Genomic DNA, 14,848 nt, shown 5'->3' with positions numbered 1-14,848 from the left:
AATGACGGAAAGCCTCAACGAGTGGTGGCCATGAGCCAAGCCACCGGCCAAATCGGAGACAAACTCCGTGGGTGTCCCTCAAGGCCTACGACGTCGGCAAATGGCGAAGTTCGTGACATGGACGCTATCTTTCCATGTGTTGGCAGCGGGCAACAAAATCGATCGGAGCGGCAGCAAACAAGAACAAAAGGAAGGGGTAGCAATTTTAAGCAAGAGATTTGTCATGCATTTATAACTAACTATGTGCTCTGATACCATTGTTGATACTCTAAATGCATGAATCAAAACGAATTAAAATGGTAAACACTTACAACGATCTCCCGCAGATCTACAATCGACGAAGACTGGATTTGCAGTCGGAAGAGCAATCATAGGATTGGAAAGCTCTCCACAATTCCTCGAACCAAATCCCACCGTCTCAGATGTTCTGCTCACTCTCTCGTTGTCACTTTCTCTACGCCGTGAATCATCCCCCATGATCCTTGGATGCACCCCTTATAAAGGGAAATAACCCAAGGATATGATGGGCTTTTCCATTAAGAGCAGTGGGGAACGAGGACATGTTCCCACGTTCCCATTTCCTATAGGATCGACATCTGAAGCCGACAAGTGACGAGATGAGCGAATCGGGGGATCAAACCCACAGACAACTTCGGTGAAAATTTTGAACAGCTTACGAGGGAGTGAGATGGAGAGAGGGTGACCGACGGACGAGAGGCCCTGCTTGTCGACGCAGCTGCAACTGCAAAGCAACAAACCTTAACTAGCTCCAGAACAAAATCGCAAGCAACAAGACTCTCCTTTCTTTTCCGCGACCAAGGAGAAGGAGACATGAGAAAGATCACGGTTTGTAGTGTACTCTCGCCTCTTCTAAAAAAAAAAAATCTAATGGTCATTTAGACCAGGTGGAGTTGTACTCTCGCCTCTATTTACAAACAAAAAAAAAACTGCAATGACCTTTTATACTAGATGGAGTTTACATGTTAGGGTTTAGAATTTAGTCCCATATCTTTTGTTTTTGATTGACGGAGTGGAACTAGTGCTATAAAAGAAGAGGCTATGACACTTTCTTATTCATACCTTTCTCGGCCTTTTGGCTAAGATCAAGTATAGTATCTGTTCTTATCAGTTTAATATTTGATACGTGGACCATTGGTTCACTATGATATTATATTAATTTTTGTTTTGGAGGGATCATTACAGTAGCTTGCTATTGGATCCTTGACGTGTCATCCCTGTGTTGCACTATTGCAAGGGTTTGGTACACCTGACCAAGTTAAATTAAAATTTTAAATAAAGTTTATTTTTAAATTATTAATTACAATGCATGAAATTAAATCTAAAATTTTAAATATTTAAAAATAAATACAAAACAAATAAAAAATTTGAATTTTTTACCGATTTAATTATTATTTTTTAGTTAATGAATACGAAATTTTAAAATTAGAATTGAATAAATTGATGTTTTCTTAGATGAAATTTTGAAATAATTTTATTAAAATTTTAAATTTATTAATTTATTCAATTGAATTGAAATAACATAATTAGTGTGGTTTATTTTTTTAATTTGGTAAGAAAAAAGGCTTTTACTCTGTCCAAGAAAGATAAAACACATACCAAACAACTTTCTAATAGGGAGGACATTTAATCCTTAGGGAATAAAACATGTAAAACACCTGTATCACCCGAATACCAATTTGGCTACACCGTGGGGGTAGAGTTTGGTTCAAGTTTGGCTTGAGGTTGGTTCGTTTAAATGTTATCAAGTTCTCAATTGAATTGGTATCAAGTACTCAACTTTCGCTGACTAATCCTAGGATGGTCAATCCAGCCATAAAAATTTTCCACCGGTCCATCAATCCAATGTTCTTAGATCAATCGTCCATTAGGGAAAATTCATCCGTTAATTCACCGAGATTTAAACTCGATCCTTAAATATTTGGGAAACTAAAAGTGTCCTATCATGGTACTATTACACAAGAACAACCTTATTTATTGTTTGAAACTTATTCAATTATTTATTAAATTTAATTATTTTATTTTATTTATTTAACATCTTTATAAACAAGTTATTGATGATCATTATTCACCAATATGCTTGTTCAAATTTATTCATAAATTTTTGAAGCATGTCCAATTAATTAAAATAGTGTTGTATTGAACGCACATAAATAATTTCATATTAAATTGAACACCAAACTTATTTTTGAACCATTGGTTCATTTACCGCCTTATCTGGCATGCTTGGGATATGCAACGAGGGCACAATGATAGGGCACGCTTGGGATGTGTACCGAGAGCACAATGTTGTTACCATCTCGATGATCTTGAACCAACTCCAGAACAATGCTTTGGATAAATAGTCTCTCTCAGTCAAACTGACAAGTAAATTGTTCGATCACACTGAAAGAACATGCCAAATGAAAGACCATGGGAAAACCCTAACCCTACGGTCTATGGAGGGCCCAAACTATAGGAGAATAACTCGAGGGGTGATTAGCTTGTGGGTTAGATTAACTAACATGTTAAGGCGCTTTCATACCTGGATGCAACAGAGTTGGGAAAGTAGGCAACAAAGTTCTTTAATATATTTTGCAATGGGAGAAGGAAGCACAAAGGCCAAACTAAGATTGACTTTCCACATCTCATCCCTCCAGGCTATTGCAAGTAGATATAAAAGAAACAAAACGAGTTCAATAGGATGAACTCAGCATAGCAAATGAGAACCACCAAAACCTCAAGAGTAAGATGCATGAATTGAGACTTCCTCCTCAAAATATTTGACAATACGATTGATTATGTTTAAAAATTGAAAAGAGGGCATGCTGGCAATGGTTACTTGGTTATTGATTGGAATAAGACCTTTTACTATGAGAAAAAGTTTTCCTTTGATTTCGCACACACTAAAACAAGCAAAAAAAAAATGTTAGTGACCAAAACCAGGGGAAGTCTTTGGCGATAGCCCTCCGACGTAATGATGCAAAGCCTCTGCGAGTGGCGGCCATGAGCACAACCACCGACCAATATCAGAGCAAACTTTGTGGGTGTCCCTCAAGGCCTACGACGTCAGCAATTGGGGAACTTTGCGACATGGACGCTATCTTTCCATGTGTTGGCAGCAGGCAACAAAATCGATCGGAGCGGCAGGAAAAGAGAGCAAAAGGAAGGGGTAGAAATTTTAAGCAGGAGATTTGTCATGCATTTATAACTAACTATGTGCTATGATACCTTTGTTGATACTCTAAATGCACGAATCAAAACGAATTAAAATGGTAAACACTTACAACGATCTCCCACAGATCTACAATCGACGACGATTGGACTTGCTGCTGGAAGAGCAATCATAGGATTGGAAAGCTCTCCACAATTCCACGAACCAAATCTCACCGTCTCAGATATTCTTCTCACTCTCTCGTTGTCTCTTTCTCTACACTATGAATCATCCCCCATGATCCTTGGACGCACCCCTAAGAAAGGAAAATAACTCAAGGATATAATGGACTTTTCCATTAAGAGTAGTGGGGAATGTGGGCATGCTCCTACGTTCCCATTTCCTATAGGACCGACATCTGAAGCCGACTAGTGACGAGCTGAGCGAATCAGGGGATCAAACCTACAGACACCTTAGGCAAAGAATTTGATCATCTTACGAGGGAGCGAGGCGGAGAGAAGTTGACCGACGGAGGAGATGCCCTGCTTGTCGACGCAGCTGCAGCGGCGAAGCAACAAACCTTAACTGCCTCCAGAACAAAATCACATGCAACAAAACTCTCCTTTCTTTTCCGTGGCAAAGGAGAAGGAGACGTGAGAAAGATCACGATTTGCAGTGTACCCTCGCCTCTTCTTAATAAAAAACTCTAATGGCCATTTATACCTGGTGGAGTTGTACTCTCGCCTCTATTTACAAAAAAAATTTACTGTAATGACCTTTTATACTAGATGGAGTTAAGAGTTTAGGGTTTAGAATTTAGTCCCATATCGTTTGTTTTTGATTGACGGAGTGGAACTAGTGCTATAAAAGAAGAGGCTATGGCACTTTCTCATTCATACCTTTCTCGGCCTTTTGGCTAAGATCAAGTGTAGTATCTGTTCTTATCAGTTTAATATCCGATACGTGGGCCATTGGTTCACTATGATATTAAATTAATTTTTGTTTTGGGGAGGGATCATTATAGTAGCTTGCTAATGGATCCTTCGCGGTCATTCCTGTGTTGCAGTATTGTAGGGGTTCGACGCACTCGCCCAAGATAAATTAAATTTTTATAGTAAGTTAAGTTTATTTTTAAATTATTAATTATAGTCCATGAAATTAAATCTTAAAGTTTTATATATTTAAAAATAAATACAAAACACATAAAAATAATTGAATTTTTTTATTGATTAAATTATTATTTTTCATTTAATGAATAAGAAATTTTAAAATTAGAATTGAATAAATTGATGTTTTCTAGATGAAATTTTGAAATAATTTAATTAAAATTTTATTAGGTTATTCAATTTTATCGAAATAACTTAATTAGTGTGGTTTTTTTTTAATTTGGTAAGAAAAAATGATTTTACTCCGCCCAAGAAAGAAAAATCACGTACCAAACAACTTTCTAAAAGGGAGGACATTTAATTAATCTGTAGGGAATAAAACAGGTAAAACACCTATATCATCCGAATACCAATTTGGCTACATCGTGGGGTAGAGTTTAATTCAAGTTAGGCTTGAGGTTGGTTTGTTTAAATGTTATCAAGTTCTCAATTGAATTAATATCAAGAATTCAACTTTCACTGACTAATCCTGGGATGGTCAATCCAGCCATAAACATTTTCCACTGGTCCATCAATCCAGTGTTCTTAGATCAATCGTCCATTAGAGAAAATTCATCCGTTAATTCACCGAGATTTAAACTCGATCCTTAAATATTTGGGAAACTAAAAAAGTGCTCTACCGTTGTACTATCACACAAGAACAAACTTATTTATTGTTTGAAACTTATATAATTATTTATTAAATTTAATTATTTTATTTATTTTATTTATTTAACATGTTTATAAAAAAGTTATTGATGATCATTATTCACCAATATACTTGTTCAAATTTATTCATAAGTTTTTGAAGCATGTCCAATTAATTTTATAAAAAAGTTATTGATGATCATTATTCACCAATATACTTGTTCAAATTTATTCATAAGTTTTTGAAGCATGTCCAATTAATTAAAATTGTGTTGTATTGAACGAACATAAATAATTTCATATTAAATTGAGCACCAAACTTATTTTTGAACCATTGGCTTGGGATATGCAACGAGGGCAGAATGATAGGGCACGCTTGGGATGTGTACCGAGAGCACAATGTTGTTACCATCTCGATGATCTTGAACTAACTCCAGACTAATGCTTTGGATAAATAGGCTCGTTCAGTCAGACTGATAAATAGATCACTGAAAGAACAGGCCAAATGAAGGACCATGGGAAAACCCTAACCCTACGGTCTACGGAGGGCCCGAACTATAGGAGAATAACTCGAGGGGTGATTAGATTGCGGGTTAGATTAACTAACATGTTAAGGCGCTTTCATACCAGGAAGCAACAGAGTTGGGAAAGTAGGCAACAAAGTTCTTTAATATATTTTGCAATGGGAGAAGGAAGCACAAAGGCCAAAGTAAGATTGACTTTCCACATCTCATCCCTCCAGGCTATTGCAAGTAGATATAAAAGAAACAAAACGAGTTAAATAGGATGAACGTAGCATATCAAATGAGAACCACCAAAACCTCAAGAGTAAGATGCATGAATTGAGACTTCCTCCTCAAAATATTTGACAGTACGATTGATCATGTCTGAAAATTGAAAAGAGGGCATGCTGGCAATGGTGACTTGGTTATTGATTTGAATAAGACTTTTTACTATGATAAAAAGTTTTCCTTTGATCTCGCACACACTAAAACATGCAAAAAAAAAAATGTTAGTGCCCGGAAACCAGGGGAAGTCTTCGACGATAGCCCTCCGATGCAAATGACGCAAAGCCTCTGCGAGTGGCGGCCATGAGCACAGCCACCGGCCAAATCAGAGGCAAACTCCATGGGTGTCCCTCAAGGCCTACGACGTCGACAATTGGGGAAGTTCACAACATGGACGCTATCTTTCCATGTGTTGGCAACAGGAAACAAAATCAATCGGAGCGGCAGCAAACAAGAGCAAAAGGAAGGGGTAGCAATTTTAAACAGCAGATTTGTCATGCATTTATATCTAACTATGTGCTCTGATACCATTGTTGATACTCTAAATGCATGAATCAAAACGAATTAAAATGGTAAACACTTACAACGATCTCCCACAGATCTACAATCGGCGACGATTGGACTAGCTGTCGGAAGAGCAATCATAGGATTGGAAAGCTCTCCATAATTCTACGAACCAAATCCCACAGTCTCAAGTGTTCTCCTCACTCTCTTGTTGTCTCTTTCTCTACACCGTGAATCGTTCCCCATGATCCTTGGATGCACTCCTTATTAAGGAAAATAACCCAAGGATATAATGGACTTTTCCATTAAGAGTAGTGGGGAACGTGGACATGTTCCAACGTTCCCATTTCCTATAGGATCGACATCTGAAACTGACTAGTGACGAGCCGAGTGAATCGGGGGATCAAACCCACAAACAGCTTCGCCGAAGAATTTGATCAGTTGATTAGGGAACGAAGCGGAGAGAGGGTGATCGACGGAGGTGACGTCCTGCTTGTCGACGCAGCTGCAGCGACGAAGCAACAAACCTTAACTGCCTGCAGAACAAAATCGCAAGCAACAGGACTCTCCTTTCTTTTCTGCGGCCAAGGAGAAGGAGACGTGAGAAAGATCACGATTTGCAGTGTACTCTCACCTCTTCTTAAAAAAAACTCTAATGGTCATTTAGACCAGGTGGAGTTGTACTCTCGCCTCTATTTACAAACAAAAAAAAATTGTAATGGCCTTTTATACTAGATGGAGTTTAGAGTTTAGGGTTTAGAATTTAGTCTCATATCGTTTGTTTTTTATTAACAGAGTAGAACTAGTGCTATAAAAGAAGAGGCTATGGCACTTTCTCATTCATACCTTTCTCGGCCTTTTGGCTAAGATCAAGTGTAGTATTTGTTCTTATCAGTTTAATATATGATACGTGGACCATTGGTTCACTATGATATTAAATTAATTTTTCTTTGGGGAGAGATCATTACAGTAGCTTGCTATTGGATCCTCCACGTGTCATCCCTGTGTTGCACTATTGTAGAGGTTCGACGCACCCGACCAAGTTAAATTAAATTTTTATATTAAATTAAGATTATTTTTAAATTATTAATTACAATCCATGAAATTAAATCTTAAAATTTTATATATTTAAAAATAAATACAAAACACATAAAAATAATTGAATTTAATGAATAAGAAATTTTAAAATTAGAATTGAATAAATTGATGTTTTCTTAGATGAAATTTTGAAATAATTTAATTAAAATTTTAAATTTGATTAGGTTATTCAATTTAATCGAAATAACTTAATTAGTGTTTTTTTTAAATTTGGTAAGAAAAAATGATTTTACTCCGCCCAAGAAAAGATAAATCACTTACCAAACAACTTTCTAATAGGGAGGACATTTAATCCTTAGGGAATAAAACACATAAAACACCTGTATCACCCGAATACCAATTAATTCAGCTTGAAGCAAAGATTTTATAAAAAAAAATTAATTCGAACCGAACCCCAATCTGAATAGAATTCGAAATCTTTAAATATGAATCTAAATAATTCGACCAACTTGAATAACTTAATTAAAAATAATTTTTTGCTTGTTATTTTTATTATATTTTTTTATTTTTATCTCAATAATTTATCATTATTATACTAGCTTTAATATTGATATTCATAATTTTAAAAATAAAATTTGATTTAATTTTAAAAAGATTTATTAAATCCTAAATTTAGGCCAATCCTAGTCAATCTGTACTCCGATCCAATCCTAGTACAACTTAAAAACCCTCCGATCTGAATATGAAAATTTCTAATTCTAGTTGGATATTTTTCGGGTTGACTTGGATTTACAGATCAGATTTATTTTTGACATCCCTAATTATAAATTGTTAAGAAAATTTAATGAAATTTTGTTCCTACTTCTACTATACACCCACACAACTCAGCTACCAACCCAATGTGTATGCTATTATAAAATTTATATAAACACAAAATATATATCATGCCAGACCAAACAAAATCTATATATATTTAGATATTATTACATTTTTAATTTGAAATTGATTGATTAAAATTTTTATATTTTAAAGTTTATTTATTTGATTAATGAGTTTAATATTACAGTTTTTTTTAAAAAAAATTATTTACAAATTTAATAACAAGTTTGTTAATAAATATAGTTTACAAGTTTTGTTTGTGAATATAATTTTTGAATAATTTAAAATCTTTGTTTTAAAGAAATTTATTTATTTTTTTAATGAATTAATCAAGCTTATTTATTTAATTCATATCGAATAAATATAAATAAATGATTATCGAGTTAAACACTAAATTTTCTCATAAATGTTTAATTTATTTTTGTTATCGAATATATTGATAGTGGAAATTGTATTTGAATTTTAAAAAAGATAAAATTATGATGTTATTTCTAGATCTCATTTGATCAGTTAAACTTATGAGTCTGAGAAATTTCTAGCATTTTGATTTTTTTTTTCTTATTGTAATAGAAAAAAAAATATTGTTATCCCTCATAATTTGTCGATTTTTTTAGAATGCATCTTTATGGTTTTTAAATCATTCATTTACCTTTACAATAGTTTTAATTTATTGAGTGCAAGTTTTTTTTTACAATTAACTTAAGCCATATAAATTTAGAATTTCCATTATTTTTTAATGTTACAAACTTATATTTGCAATTCGTATACATGTCATAAAACCAAAAAGCTAATAATCTCTTAGAATTTAACTACCATGTTGGAGATAGAGATGTTCTTTGTATATATTACAAGAAGTTAACAAGTTAATGACGAGTTCCTCTAACAAATAGATCTTTGCCATTAGATGATCTCGATAGGTTGAGTACAAGCAATGAGTCCATTTTTGCCCGCCATATCAAAGGTTGAACTAATTCTAGCATGCCTTATCGCGTCGTGAATTGGTTCGCTCAAATCATGCATGTTTTTATGGTATTGATACTGACAAATCTAAGATTTGCACCCTAAAAGTAAGTTAATTTGATAGGAATATTATAGCGAGGATTTGAGTTATGAAGTCTGATTTAATGATTTTTGATGAATGTATATATTTGCAATGAAGAATACTTTTGAGTCGTGAGATTTATCCCATCGCCGTTAGTGTTCAATCAACCTATTCATGGAGCCTCCGAGGCTATGGTGCAGCGGCAGGGCATCTAGGTTATCACCCAGGCACCCACGGTTCGAGCCTCAGCTATGGTGAATTTGCAGGAATTTTTCCTCTAAATGGGGCACGCAACTAAAAGATGTTGGGCTTCTAGGCTGCCCGCTGCGAGCCCTTCCCAATTTACCTTGGTGTCCGGTGAAAAACTTTCGTGGGACCGGGTACTAGCTTAACATTACAAGACAACATTGGGAAGATGTAGAACCAATATCATCACATCTAAAACCCTTATTGTCTCAATCATTTTGATTTTACAACACACATTACAGGAACTAAAACAAAAACATTTTAGATACAAGTCAATCACTAGAAATATTCTCTAACCATATGAAAATGATAAGAAATCCACATGCGAACTCAATTTGTTAGATGTTTAAAGCAGTTCCATTACCACGCATTTATTGTTCGACCATATATATGAATATTTGCCAAATCTTGAATCTATCGATCAATTCCCTCATTGTCCATGGTATAAACAGGGATTTGACAGTTGTTATTGTTATTCTTTGGGCCATTTATTAGATTCCGATCATCTTCATCTTCCTTGTAAGTTTTCACATATGTTTTGGCACTTGCCAAAATCAATCTTTCTACCATAAAAAGCTGATAGTTGTTCTCGACCACCGAGTCGAATATGTTTGTAAAGTTCGATGAGCATGCCAATTTGTACCTGTTACAAAGTTTGCACTCACACACAAAAACCAACATATATCCAATGCAGAAGTGCACGAATAGATGAAGCAACAAAAACAACAAAAAGTAGTCCGATGTACGAAGCTCCCGTTATGCGGGGTCTCGAGGAAGGATCCATTGTATGCAGCCTTATCCTGCTTTTTTGCAAGAGGTTGTTTCCAGGATTCGAACCCGTGACCTTTTGGTCACAAAGCAACAACTTTACCATTGCAAGAGGCTGCACGAATAGATGAAGCAAAGAAGTTTATTTATTTCGATAGACAAAGCATAAATTCCAGAAATTATAAATTTAAAGAACAGAGAGATTCTTATGAATGACAAAAACAACACTTTAAAAATAGATTAAGAGATTGATAGACACATGGAAGTAGGAGGGTTGTAATCAAAGTTCATTCTTGTCATATTTTATGAATCTACTAAATCTTATTGCATTCTATAATAATAACAAGAATGAAAAGTTATCCATATGCGTTGAAGAAATTCTCCAGTGGTATCTCAATATGCATCATTTGTCTGCCACAAGAACAAATTCATCAAATGTTCTCATGTCACACGTTTGCAAGACTTTTGTGGCAAGTAGAGCAATGAAACTAAGAAAGAGTCACACGAGTCCAACACCAACTATTCATTTGAATGTCATAGAAACATCAGAGCTCATGAAAAAAGTGAATTTCTCTGGAAGGGTTTGTGTCATAGAAACATCACAACCCTAACAAAAAGTGAATTTCTCTTGAAAGATATTTTACTTGTATTATGAGATAGTTATTAGCTATTTTGCAAGTCAAATAACAAATTTGGAGAACCAATACCTTATCTGCTACATTCCTTAGTCTTTTGGCAGCCATCGTAGGAAGAAAATCATGTGGTAGCAAAACAGAGCTGTGATTGGTTCGATCCTTGCACTCCATAAACCTGGATGTTCATCATGGTCAAGACTAGAGCTTGAAGATTCAAAGATCACCTAGCAGAGTATCAGACCATTTAACCATGGCGACATCGTGGGAAATAAAGAAAATTTCATGTGTGGATTACTTCATTATACTCAAGAGGTTGAATGTCTTGATTTGTTTCAATGAATTTGATTGAGATTAAAATCTTTAATCAACATCAAACATTTTAAATTCACATAATCACAAAAAAGAATGCCCTATACATGGAACAACAAGGCACCAAATTCAACGAGTTTGCAAAAAATGAGTTGAGATTCAATCATGAAGTAAATTAGTTTTTATTGACTTCAAATAATGTAACAGGAGTTGAGTAATTGTACATTCCATCTGTATTTGGATTTCCGCTTTGGTGCAGGATCCCCTTCTTGTTATGTGTTGGATTGATGCACATTCTAGAAGGCATCACAAATACTCTGCAAATTTTTTAAACAAGCATAATGTCAGTACAAAACAACTATTAATTAATTCCTCCATCTAGAATTCTTCCTACAAATTTTTTATACGCAAGGAGTGAACTTTAACACCCAAATCAAATGCTCAAAGGCAAATCTTCATAATCCCAGAAACTTGGAGTGTTCTTAATTCCAATTCAACGAATCAAAGAAGATCATCCACAATAGTGATGGAATATTAAAGCAAGGTAGTAGAACAGAAGAGAAATTGATGGCCCAGACCGGCGAAGGTGTCGCAGTGCTTTCCGGGGCAATCAATGTGATCGCCCCAATACAAGTACTTGCTCTCCAACACCGCCTTGGCGGCTTCCCTCGACGACGCGGAGGTAGCAGGGATCGCAGAGGAGAAGGCAACCCAGAGGAGCGCGAGGGCAGCGGCAAAGATGAGGAAGAGTTATACGACGAGGTGTCGTTGGAACCCAAGAATCGCCATAACGGTGAGAGTCCGAGGTGTCGTTCACTAAATGCATCAATCTACGAGACGAACTAATTTTGTAATGATATTTGAGAATATACATTAAAATCTATTAATGGGGATGTAGCTCAGATGGTAGAGCGCTCGCTTAGCATGCGAGAGGTACGGGGATCGATACCCCGCATCTCCATAAAATATTTTATTAGTTTATGTTTTTTATTTTGTATGTGAAAGTAATAAAACTCTTTATATATAATTTTATTATTCTAGGTACTCATTTATGAGAAATTCATGAACATACAATAGTGTTAATTTTTTTTAGAGTTTAGGTTAAAAAAATGAACATTTTTTTTAACAGGTTTTGATGATCTTGGATAGATAACCAAGGCTATCAAGAATACCTCCAACAAAACACACCCTAAATGATCATGATTTGCGTATACATGGGTGTGCATGATAACAAAACACTATAAATATAGTTTAGATATACTGCATACATTACTCTGCACATCTCTTGAGTATCCAATTTGTTTTTTAAATTTAATTTTTGTTATGCTTAATACTATAATCCAAATCCTACACTCAAAAGACAAACTCTTATTGACATAAGTGGAGCTAAAAAAATTCGTATTTCGCTGATTCTATGTGCTGCCCACGAATGTCGCCTAGGCTAGCATCCGTGTGTGTATACTATGTTATGCGATCGTTCGTGCCTGATTGGTAGAGGCACCTGGAATTTATCAAGGCGTCTCAATTTTTTTTATTTTTTAAAATAAAAAAAAATCCATAAATCGGAGCTAAAAAAAAAATCCTATATATATATATATTATACCCGTGAGTATCTAATTTTGTTTAATTTAAACATTATAATTTAACATATATAGACACTAAAGGTAAAATCTAATAAGTTTAAACTCGGAGCTTAAAAAAATAAAATAAACTAACACATGTATTTCAATTGGGGTGTCTGGATCAATTCTATGCGCTCGACAACATAGTTGTGGACTGTTCCACTACAAAAAAAAACAGCATTACCGACGGAATATTCCGTCGTAGTTCGGTCGGTAGAGGCATTTACCGACGGAAAATAAAGTGTCGGTGTAAAATTCGTCGGAAAATTATACTCCTACGAAATTACTGTTCCGTCGGTACATTTACCGATGGAATAACTAGTTTCGTCGGTAAATATATACCGACGGAAAAGTTATTCTGTCGACAATTTTCGCTATCCTAATCTATGAGCCCGACAACAGAGTTGTGGGCTGTTCCACCGCGAACGATATATATATATATATAGGTGCCCATCCTGTATTAGATTTATTTTTTAAAATTTATTTCTTTTAGCTCCTGAGTTAAGCCAATTAGATTTAAACTTTAGGGTTTAGGAGTTGGATTATAGTGTTCAAGCTAAAAAAATTAAAATTAAAAAATTTTAAGTACCCATGGGGTATATAATATATGTATTTTGGGTGTTTAGGATTTACAATTTAAAGGAATAAATTAAAAAAAAATTGAGATGCTTGGATCAATTCTAGGCGCGTGAATTGTTCTGCAGCGAATGATCCTTGTAAATTTCTCATAAAGGAGATCAATGATCATAAGCAAAGAAAACCGGAAATCTCCATGTTTCAGGAGATACGTTCTCTTGTGAAACATAGAGATACGTTCTCTTGTGAAACATAGAACAAACACACTATTGTAAAACAACAAATTACTACAATCAAAGTTAACTGCGAAATTGAATCATTACCCGTTCAGCAAGCATGCAAGCTTTGCCAGGAGTCCCAACACCAACTGCAATTAGTTTAACTCCAACTGCATCAAATTTGGATGAGTTTGCAGGTATCAAAAGAGGAGCTAAACTCACCAACAAAAACATCCAAAATGCCTCATGAGTGCAACCACTGAAACACACTAATCCACACAAAAGTAGTTGATCATGTATCAATCAATCTGCTAGGACAATGAAACGGAACAGCTAACAATTGCCTAATCGAACAAACTAAGAGCAGGTGGTAATCAGATCTAGAGAAGAAAGATTTAGAAAATCAGTAGTTAGTATGAACGGGAGAAGGGAAAAAAGGAAGCAATTTGATATTTCATTTTGGTCCCAGAGATCGCTGAGGAACAGGGCTCTCCAGTGCCCCCGCCGCGAATACACGAATACCATCAAGGGCATCCCGGGTTGCGGTCTCATTGACGCCGCTAGTAGCGACTGCGACAGAGGAACCATGCGATGCAGCTTGAAGGATCGGCATCTGAAGCCGACTAGTGATGAGCCGAGTGAATCGGGGGATCAAACCCATAGATGGCTTCGGCGGAGAATTCGATCAGCTTACGAGGGAGCGAGGCGGAGAGAGGGTGAGCGACGGAGGAGAGGTCCTGCTCGCCAACGCAGCTGCAGTGGCGAAGCAACAAACCTTAACAACCTCCAGAACAAAATCTCAAACAACAAGACTCTCCTTTCTTTTCCGCGGTCAAGGAGAAGGAGACATGAGAAAGATCACGGTTTGCAATATCCTCCCGCCTCTTCTTAAAAAAAAAAACTCTAATGGCCATTTAGACCAGGTGGAGTTGTACTCTCGCCTCTTCTTACAAACAAAAAAAAAATTGTAATGACCTTTTATACTAGATGGAGTTTAGAGTTTAGGATTTAGAATTTAGTCCAATATCGTTTGTTTTTGATTGACGGAGTGGAACTAGTGCTATAAAAGAAGAGGCTATGGCTCTAATTTATTCATATCTTTCTCAGCCTTTTGGCTAAGATCAAGTGTAGTATTTGTTCTTATCAGTTTAATATCTAATACGTGGACCATTGGTTCACTATGATATTAAATTAATTTTTGTTTTTGGGGAGAGTTCATCTACTAGATCTTTCGTGTGTTATCCTTGTGTTGTACTATTGCAGGGTTTGTGTGTTAAGT

The 14,848-nt window shown here is 35.5% G+C and overlaps 4 non-coding genes and 1 pseudogene across 4 annotated transcripts; all 5 read left to right on the top strand.

Annotated features, from left to right (window-relative positions):
* The first annotated feature begins 1,076 nt into the window (after positions 1–1,076).
* Positions 1,077–1,272, top strand: LOC122037706. The gene has a single exon (XR_006127719.1). It is a non-coding gene; the product is annotated as a U2 spliceosomal RNA (small nuclear RNA).
* A 2,774-nt stretch (positions 1,273–4,046) lies between these two features.
* Positions 4,047–4,243, top strand: LOC122037717. The gene has a single exon (XR_006127729.1). It is a non-coding gene; the product is annotated as a U2 spliceosomal RNA (small nuclear RNA).
* Positions 4,244–7,078: 2,835 nt separating this feature from the next.
* LOC122037716 lies at positions 7,079–7,275 on the top strand. The gene has a single exon (XR_006127728.1). It is a non-coding gene; the product is annotated as a U2 spliceosomal RNA (small nuclear RNA).
* Positions 7,276–12,041: 4,766 nt separating this feature from the next.
* Positions 12,042–12,114, top strand: TRNAA-AGC. Its single transcript has one exon. It is a non-coding gene; the product is annotated as a tRNA-Ala (tRNA).
* Positions 12,115–14,663: 2,549 nt separating this feature from the next.
* Positions 14,664–14,848, top strand: LOC122037727 (annotated as a pseudogene).

The sequence above is a fragment of the Zingiber officinale genome, unplaced genomic scaffold (genome assembly GCF_018446385.1).
Source record: "Zingiber officinale cultivar Zhangliang unplaced genomic scaffold, Zo_v1.1 ctg72, whole genome shotgun sequence".
Lineage (NCBI taxonomy): Eukaryota > Viridiplantae > Streptophyta > Magnoliopsida > Zingiberales > Zingiberaceae > Zingiber > Zingiber officinale.
Note: the sequence above shows the minus strand (reverse complement) of the source record. Positions and strands in the feature narration are given on the sequence as shown.